Source organism: Panthera pardus, unplaced genomic scaffold (assembly GCF_024362965.1).
Source record: "Panthera pardus isolate Hobbes unplaced genomic scaffold, ASM2436296v1 HiC_scaffold_17, whole genome shotgun sequence".
Classification (NCBI taxonomy): Eukaryota; Metazoa; Chordata; class Mammalia; order Carnivora; family Felidae; genus Panthera; species Panthera pardus.
In genome coordinates, this window is record NW_026526732.1 from 135,201,494 (window position 1) to 135,211,186 (window position 9,693).

Consider the following 9,693-nt stretch of genomic DNA (forward strand, 5'->3'; position numbering starts at 1 on the left):
CTGGTGGTTCCCCAAAGGGCCCGTCCATTAGCTCTGGTTACCAAGATCCCCAGAACTGCTTTCTGTCCCATCCTTCTGAGCGTTCAACAGTTTATTTATTTATTTTTTTAGCCCGTGAGCTCTCCAGGACCTAACACGGAACTTCTTTTTTCCTTATGGTTTTCAGGATCAATCAATTAATCTTTTGGGATCAAAGACACGTGGTGGGGGAGGGAATATCATTGTGGAGGCCTTCTCTTCCTTCAAAGTGGCAACGTCATAATGACTTTCTTCAACAGTCTGTTGGAATTCCCTTAGGAAGGGAAATACGTGATGCAGGATATTAAAAGCCTGTGCTGTTAGTAATCACTTCTCTTTAGGAATTCAGGTCACAGAAACACCAAAACTTCTTAACTTAAATGGCTGGTTGATACAGTAGAATAGAAGGACCAGTTTGCAGCCTGAGTAGCTTTTGGGATTTTGTGAAGCAAAAAGAGAGCATCCAGGCCCTTGAGTCGCTGCGGGTGTGGCAGGGTGGTGGTAGGAATCACTATTACGGTAAGCCACGTTCACGACCAGCTCCGAGGGAAGATTGTTGGCGACTCAATCCTGGGAGGGACGGATGGGGAGGATGGACGCCCACAAACAAATGGTATTTCTTTGGCATCGACTTGGAGACAATCTTATTCCCCATCATTATTAACAAGCAGGAAACAATGACAACGGCATTAATTAAACTTGTACATAGTGTGCAAAAATGACATACCGTGGTCAATATTTAGAAAGACCAGAGTAACATTTCAACTGTCTGGACTAACTGGTCTCATAGAAACAGGGTGGTATTCCTTTGAAAGACAGTTTCCTTCTTTCAAAAACTGAAAAGCATTTCGGGGACATTAATCATCATTCATTATTGAGGGATGAAGGAAGATGTTCCATAATAACTGAAATGGTAGGTCTTTGGAGCCACATAGACCTGCATTCAAGCCCAGCTGTACTGTCACTAAGAGGAGCCTGGCCAGTGGCATTGGTTAAGAATGCTTCGTACTACGAGTAACAGAAACCCCAAACAGCAGTTGCTTTCACCATAAACGTTTTGTGACCTCTCCGAACAAGACGTTTGGAAGTATCTGGTTCCAATGTGTATGCAACACGTCAATGACCATATGTGGAAAGGGTTTGCTGCTCGGCCCTATGGTCTATCATTGATTTCTGCTTTAATCTTTATTAGTTCCTTCCTTCTGCCAGCTGTGGGTTTGGTTTGTTCGTCTTTTTCTATTGTCTTAAGATGTAAAGTTAGGTTGTAATTTGAAACCTTTCTTGTTTTTTGTTTTTTTTTTTTTCATGTATGCATTTACGGCTATAAAATTTCCCCTTGTAAAATTTTCCACTGCTTTCTCTGGTGTCATAAGTTTTCTTGTTTTCCCAAGTTTTCTTTTTCATTCATTGTTAACCGTTTTCTAACTTCCCTTGTGAATTCTTCTTTGATTCTTGGTTGATTAAGGGTATTTTGTTTCATCTCCACCTTTTGTGAATTTTCTAGTTTTACTTCTGTCGTTGATTGCTAGCATCGATGTGTTACGGTTGGAGAAGATACTTGGCATGTCTATCTTTTAAAATGTAATCGGACAATTTGTCATCTAACTTAAGGTCTCTCCTGGAAAATGACACGTGCACTTAAGCAGAATGCATATGCTGTAGTTGTTGGGTAGAGAGTTCGGTGTATGTCTGTTAGATGTAGTTGCTTTGTTGGGTTAAGCCCTCTCTTGCCTTAGTCATCTCCTGTCTGGTTGTTTTGTTTATTACTGAGAGTGGGGCATTGAAATCTCCAACTACTTTGGTAGAATTATCTCTTTCTCCTTTCAAATTTGTTTAGCTCTTACTTCATATATTTTGATGATGTGTTATTAGGTTCATAGATGTTTATAACTTCTATCTTCTTGCTACATTTAACCTTTTATGAATACATCATCTCCTTTGTGTCTAGTAATCTTTTTTTGATTTAGAGTGTATTTTGTCTGATATTAGGGTAGCCACCCTCGCTCTTTTTCGGTTAGTGTTTGCAAGGGACATTTCTTCCATCATTTCAATTTCAAATCTAATTGTGTTTTTAGATCTGAAGCGAGTCTCTTGTAGACAGCATATGGTTGGATCATGTTTTTGTTTTTTTAAATCCATTTTGCCAGTTGAAGAGTTTAACCATTTGCATTTTAAGTAATCACTGATGAGGAGGGCCTTACTTCTGTCATTTGGTAGTCAAATGCTCTACTCCTGAGCTCTGCCCTCCTTCTGTCATTTTGCAATTTGTTTTCTATAGGCCTTATAGTTTTTATCCCTCATATCATGCATTTCTGTCTTATTCTGCGTTTCATTGATTTTTTTTTTGTAGTGAAATGTTTAAATTTTTTCTCATTTCCATTTTGTGTATATTCTATAGCTATTTTCTTTGTGGTTACCATGGAGATCCAAACTTATAATATGAATATACTCTTGTTTAAACTTATACTGCCTTAACTTGAATAACACAAAAATTTCGCTCCTTTATAGCTTTGTTCCCACCATTTTTGGTAGTTGGTGCCACAAAATTACATTTTTATACATTGCGTGACCAAAAAAATAAATTAATAATTCTTTCTTTTTTTGGTATTTTATTTTATTTTATTTTATTTTATTTTATTTTATTTTATAGAGACAGCATGAATGGGGGAGAGGGGCAGAGGAAGAGAATCTCAAGACCTATGCAGGGCTTAATCCCACAACCCTGGGATCATGACCTGAGCTGAAATCAAGAGTCAGATCCTCAACCAACTGAGCCACCCAGGTGCCTCAATAGTTATTTTAAATGCATTAGTCTCTCAAATTGTGTGGGGAACAAAATGTGGAGTCACAAACTAAAGTTACCATAATACTAGCTTTCATACTAATCATTGTTACTTTTAGAAAATATATTAGTCTCAAATTATGTAGAAAACAGTAAGTAGAATTTTTCAGGATTCTCTCTTTGGCCTTTGGTAGTTGGATTATAAAGTGTCTCAATATGGGTCTCTGAGTCATCTTATTCGGGGGTTTTGGGTTTCTTGTGGGTTTATATTCATGTCTCTTATCACGTTTGGGAAATTTTCAGCCATTCTTTCTTCAAATAATCTCTCTGCCCTTTTCTGTCACTCTTTTCCTTCTGGAACTCCCACAATACATGTGTTGATCTGTTTGATAGTGTCCCCAGGTCCTTTAGCCGGTGCTTACTTTTCTTCAATCCTGTTTCTTTCCGTTCTCCGGACTCAATTTCCATTGCCCTATCTTCAAATTCACTAATTCTATCTTCCGTCTTTTCAAATCTGCCTTTGAATCCCTCTAGGAATTTTTTTTCATTTCAGTTATACTTTTAATCTCTTTATTTATATTTCCATTTTGTTCATTTATCATGTTATTGACTTTCTCTATATCTTTAATTTTTTGAGCATCTTTTAGACAGTTGTTTTAAAGACTTTCCCCTCGGGGCGCCTGGGTGGCGCAGTCGGTTAAGTGTCCGACTTCAGCCAGGTCACGATCTCACGGTCCGTGAGTTTGAGCCCCACGTCAGGCTCTGGGCTGATGGCTCGGAGCCTGGAGCCTGTTTCCGATTCTGTGTCTCCCTCTCTCTCTGCCCCTCCCCTGTTCATGCTCTGTCTCTCTCTGTCCCAAAAATTAAAAAAAAAAAAAAAAAATAAAGACTTTCCCCAGTAGATTTGTCATCAGGTCTTTTTTTTAGAGACAGATTCTGTTGACTTATTTTCTTCTTTGAATGAACTATACCTCCCTGTTTCTTTGTGTGTCTTACAATTTTTTTGTTGATGTTGCATACTGGACATTTGAATCTAATAATGTGACAATTCTGGAAATCAGAGTCTCCCTCTTTCTCAGAGTTTGTTGTTTTTTGTTATTATGTTTATTTGTGGTTTTGATTGTCGTAAGCCATCTCTGCCCCAAATATTAGCCTGAGGTGTAAATTCATGGTCATTTTAGGCCTTTTCTGAGCCCATGCCTTTACTTGGGCATGTGTGGTCACTTTCTAATTTTCCCTTTCTATATGGCTATTTTTGAATGTCCTAATCTTCACTCCCAAAAGGGGAAACATTAAAAAATGAAGAAGGGGAGGCGCCTCGGTGGCTCGGGCAGTTAAGCATCTTACTCTTGTTTTTGGCTCAGGCCATGATCTCACGGTGTGTGAGATAGAGCCCCACATCGGGCTCTGCACTGTGCAGAGCCTGCTTGAGATTTTCTCTCTCCTCTCTCAGCCCCTCCCCTGCTTGTGCTCTCTCTCTCTCTCTCTCTCAAAATAAATAAATAAATAAATAAATAAATAAACAAACAAACCTTTTTTTTTTTTTTTAAATGAAGAAGAGGGAGAAAAGGCACCTCTTTGGTCCCCTGGAAATCATTTCAGCTGAGGGGTAGGCGCTTTTGCAACAATGGGAGAAAGTGCAGCAATTGTTGCCTCTTTGTTTGTGCTAAGAAGCAGCAGTCAGTGATTAGGACCCAGATCCCTGATATTTGGAGGACAGAGTCCTCTCTGACTACCCTGGCTCCCACGAAGTGTGTGCCAGTTGCTCCAGGAACGCGTGCACACCTGGAGTTGTGGGATGGTTGGCTCCTCTGGGACTAAGAGTTGAACTTGACTGAAACTAACCACAATTAACTTTCCAAGCCTTCTCCCGGATGCTGCAAGCCTTCAATAGATTCCAGAGTTCCAAAATAGTTACCTCAGGTAGATTCTGCCAGTGCAATTGCGGTCTAGGTGGGGAGATAGATTCTTGGCGCTTCCTCGTCCCATCTTCCCAGAATCCTCCTCGGTTTGTCTTTTTAACATGACCCACATATAAATCCATGGGATTTTTTTCCCATGGATATTTGTGATGTCTCCTGAATTACCGTGTATTAGTGCTTTGAAATTACCGTGTATTAGTGCTTTGTATTAGTGCTTTGAAAGTGAAGAAGGCATCTGAGAATATTTGTGAAACAGAATGTTAAGATGGTACTCTGCTAAGAATAGTTCCTCATATCATAAAATTAAATGTTAGACTATCCAATTTACTGTTTCCTTCTGGACAATTTAATTGGGCCAAATAGCTCTAAAGCAAATGGGTAAAACATTTTTTAATCATTATGAAAGATATGTGTCATTATAATGGAAAAACAAAAGAGTAGAAGGAAGAAATATTTATACTTCCTTGCATCAGAGAAAGCTGCCATTAATTATTAAAAGCCAAGATATAATAATGATGGTATTTTGAGCAGGGGATCAGTGACTCTTGATTAATTTTATTTTATTAAAATTTTATTATAGTACATTTACCATTATTTTTAACCCTGCATATAACAAGCATTTTTGCATGTTATCATAAACAAAAGTTGTTTTTAACAAGTTGATATAAACAAAAAGTTTTTTTCCCCTTCCCTTCTATTTTTTAGTCATTTTCTTCCATAGCCTCTCTTTGTAATAAAGTAGAAACAAACAAACAAACAAACAACAACTACCTTTGTGTAAAAAGGATTTTCCACCCAAGCAACAGCTCTATGACTTTGGACAAGTCCATTCACCTCTATGATATAAATTGTCCTACCTGTAAAATGAGCTAGTTAAATTAGACAGGCTCGTTATCTGGTTCTGGTATCCCACTCTTTCTATGCATCCACCTCTCTTTTCTGTTCTCTTCTTGACCCAGACTAGTTTATGCCATGGTTCCTGAGTGAGCAAGCTGTCTCCTGGAGCTGTTATGAGACATCCATCTCTCATTCTAAGCCCTTCCCCAGAAGCCTGTAAACAATATATCTGAGCTGCCCAGGACACAGTCCTCTCACAGAGCCTGGAAGTTGACTTCTTTTGATAACCTCTGCCTGGTGGAGATAAAAATGAAAGACTGTGCTTGATGGCTTGCATGATTAGTATGGCAACAACCTCATTTAAATCTCAGATATACTTTCCAGGTCCTTCCTGGATTAGTGGGAATTCTAGTTGATAAACCCCAGGGCCAATTGCACATGCACGAAATCCCAAAATAGCAATGCCTAATGCACATTTGATCCTGATGCAAGAGGACAGTTTCTAGCAGTTCTCTGAAAGCTATAGAAAGGGAATTGATAATAAATTCAATAGAGGAACCTACCTTTGATGACTGGGACAGCTATAAGGAGTAAAGAAATTTTGAATAGTTTGAGGAGGTAAAGAAAGAAATCAGCAAGGGTTCTGCTGAGCATTGGTTAGTAAGTTTCAAGGGGGAAGTGTGACTTAAGGGGAAGAAGTAGAAATGACTGGACAATTTTTGAAGTCATAACTCTAATGAGAGATGAGGCTCACTGAAGGAGACATAGGCACAGCTCCAAGGGGTGCAGTCAAGATCTTTACTAGGTGTGGTAATGATTGTGAACAGACAACATCAGAGTGGAGCCATCCTTCCAAAGGAAGGGAAGGGAAGGCGAGACTCATTTGACTAATGGGTGATTTGGACAGACACAAGATTCACTTAAGTTTCATCTTTTACTATGGTGGGGAACTCCCAAGGGAAAATCTGGGTAAGTGTGTTAAGAAAACGAATATGTGGGCCCCAAATCAAAATGAAATGGAAATGAGTACACAAATATGGTATTTGGCCAAAGAACCAAGAACACCTATGTATCAGACGATAGCCATATTTTTCTTTAAGAGCACTGAAGGACATACAATAATAATAAACATTGATATATCATTTTGTGCTAGACATTGTTCTAAGCACCTTGGATTTATTAGCTTATTTAGCCTTCACAACCAATGTTATATAAAGAGAAGTCTAGCATGTCAGGTGAATCATCCACTTGGGAGTCAAAGCAAACTTAAATGGCAGCAGACCATGAGGCAGAGAGGAAATATGGAAAAGTCACTGGGAAATTGGAAGGGACAAAAATAAAGAGAAATAGAAAGTATCTTAACTAATTCTCTGAGTGGTTATTTGCTCATTAATGTATTCATTCAACGTTTACTGGGATTTGTTATAGGGTATGCCAATGCTCAGCTTTAACAATAATACCAAGTTATTTTATTTTATTTTAATAAAAAAATTTTTAATGTTTATTTAATTTTGAGAGAGAGAGAGAGAGCGCGCGCGCCCACGCGCCCACGAGAGAGACAGAGAGAGAGAGAGAGAGAGAAAGAGAGAGAGTGGGGCAGGGGCAGAAAGAGGGAGGGAGACACAGAATCCCAAGCAGGTTCCAGGCTTCGAGCTGTCAGCACACAGTCCATTGCAGGGCTTGAACTCACAAACTGAGATCATGACCTGAGCCGAAGTCAGACACACAACCGACTGAGCCACCCAGGTGCCCTGAAAACTGATTTTTTTAAAGCAAGAAAATGAGAAACATAAAATTCAGGATGGAGGTTATCTCAATGCAGGGAGGTAGGAAGATGGGATAGGGAAAGAACATAGAGAGATGAAGTTATTGACAATATTCTAATTCTTGGCCTGGATGGGATGTTCATGGAAGTTCATTATAAAAACATTCCAAATAATCAAATTCAAGGGAACAGTTAAAATGAAAGAGGATTACTGACATGGTTTCACGAGCCAAAGATTGCAAATGTTTTAATTTGGTGGGTCTGACAATTTAATTTGGTGGGTCTGACAAGACAATGAAATAGAATATTTACTGAGCTCCTAGTGGGAACTGAAATTATGCTCTAGATTTATTCTGCAATCACAAGCATGTCCAAACTATTGGTGAGTTTCAGCTACAAAGGTTTGTTTCTTGCTCAACTATAGCTCAGCAGAAGGTCTTTCCTCAGGGACCCAGGTTGAGAGAACAAGCAACACCCTGAATGTTGGTATTTATCATACGTTTTGATCTCTCTACCATGCGATAGATTCTCAGCGTTTTCTCCTTTGATTTCTATTCCTGAGTTCAGTGAAGGGAAAGAAAGAAGTTGAGAAGGACCAATTGTGAGGAATACCAAACACAATACCAAATGAGATGTTAGAGTTCAATACTTAGGTTGAAATGCTACTAGATGTGAAATTTTCCATTTCCAACAATATTATATATATATGATATATGATATATATCATCCCCATTTGCATCGAGGCTTCAGTTACCATAGTACATTCAGAATTTCTAGCTCTGGTCATGCTCACTAAAAGGATTCTTAACTGGGAGTTCCCATTAAATGCAATCAAAATGATCCATAATTCTTATTCATGAAATTTGAGCTTTCTCAGGTAATTCTATTTTGTATAAATGTTTCTTGACAGTTCATCAAATCAATTAATAACCCACTAACCTTGACAGTTCATCAAATCAATTAATAACCCACTAACCTTGACAGTTCATCAAATCAATTAATAACCCACTAAAACCAGATGCACTTGAGTTTTTAAGATTTCAAGTTAGTTTAGAGATCTCTCGATACAGGTAATTGGAGGAGTATTGCTCAGTTTTTCCTCAGCCAGATTTATTCTCTGATAAATGTGCACAATTAGGGTTTTCTTTTTCATTTTTTAAAATTTTTGTTTATTTATTTATTTTGAGAGAGAGAGAGAGAGAGAGAGAGCACATGCAAGCAGGGGAGGGGCAGAGAGAGAGGGAGAAAGAATCCCAAGCAGATTCCATGCTGTCAGTGCAGAGCCCAATGCTGGGCTCGATCTCACAAACCATGAGATCGTGACCTGAGCCCAAATCAAGAGTAGGATGCTTAACCGACTGAGCCACTCAGGCACTCCTAGGGTTAAAAACAAAACAACAGCAACAACAAAAACTTAGTAGGACTCCCTTTCACTCATTCCCTAATTGATCCATTCATGATGTTTCTGATTGTCAGATTCTGGTTACCTAATGATGACTGCCAATTACTGTTCAATCACGTATTCAACAAACATTTTCACTCATCTTTTCTAGAAAGTACAGGTATAAAACAGCAATTTATAGTAGCATGGCACTTAGTAGGTGCTCAAATAGGTGTTAATGTTATTACTAAGTACAATTGGGATTGTATTTAGAAATATCACCACTGACCACTGCTACAATGGATTCTGCAAACTTCCCCACTCCAGCATTGTAACCTTTTCTCCTTAAGTAGCAGAAATTGCATACTAAAACAAAAAGAGTCACACATCATTCGGTCTTGAGATTGGGAAGAGTGGCTAGGAAAAAGTCCCTGGAGGATTTGTTTCCAATTCCTCTTCCTCCCAAGTCGCCCACCTGCTAAGGTCAGGTGGTGCCCCAGGAAAACAGTCATGCACTGATGTGGTTGGAGAAGTCTCTTAAAAAGTCTCTGCCAAAGTTTAAGGGAGTGGTTCTTCTGGCTGTCATGCTAATTCCTTCTCTTTTGAAATATTGTCTTTTCATCCTGCACATTGGCGAGTCTAAGATGCAAAAGGAAAATGTTCCTAAATGACTTCAAAATAGATTTTCAGATGCCTATTTTGAAAATGTCTGCCTTTCCTTTCCCACTTCCAAGGCTCCCTATCTCGGGGACAAGAGCCTGATACCTATGCTTTGTCTAACTCTCCCACCCTGACCTAATGTGCAACCCCCTGGAGTACTCTTCTGCAACCCTCCCATGCGAAGTTATTTATCTTCCTTCATAGTCAACTCAATCTATTTATGGGGAATGCTCCCCCAAGCTCTGTTGATAATCTATTCCAGTGCTGAATTATTCCTGTAATCACAAAGTTTTAAAAAATACCTTAGATTGCTCATTTAGCTGCAATC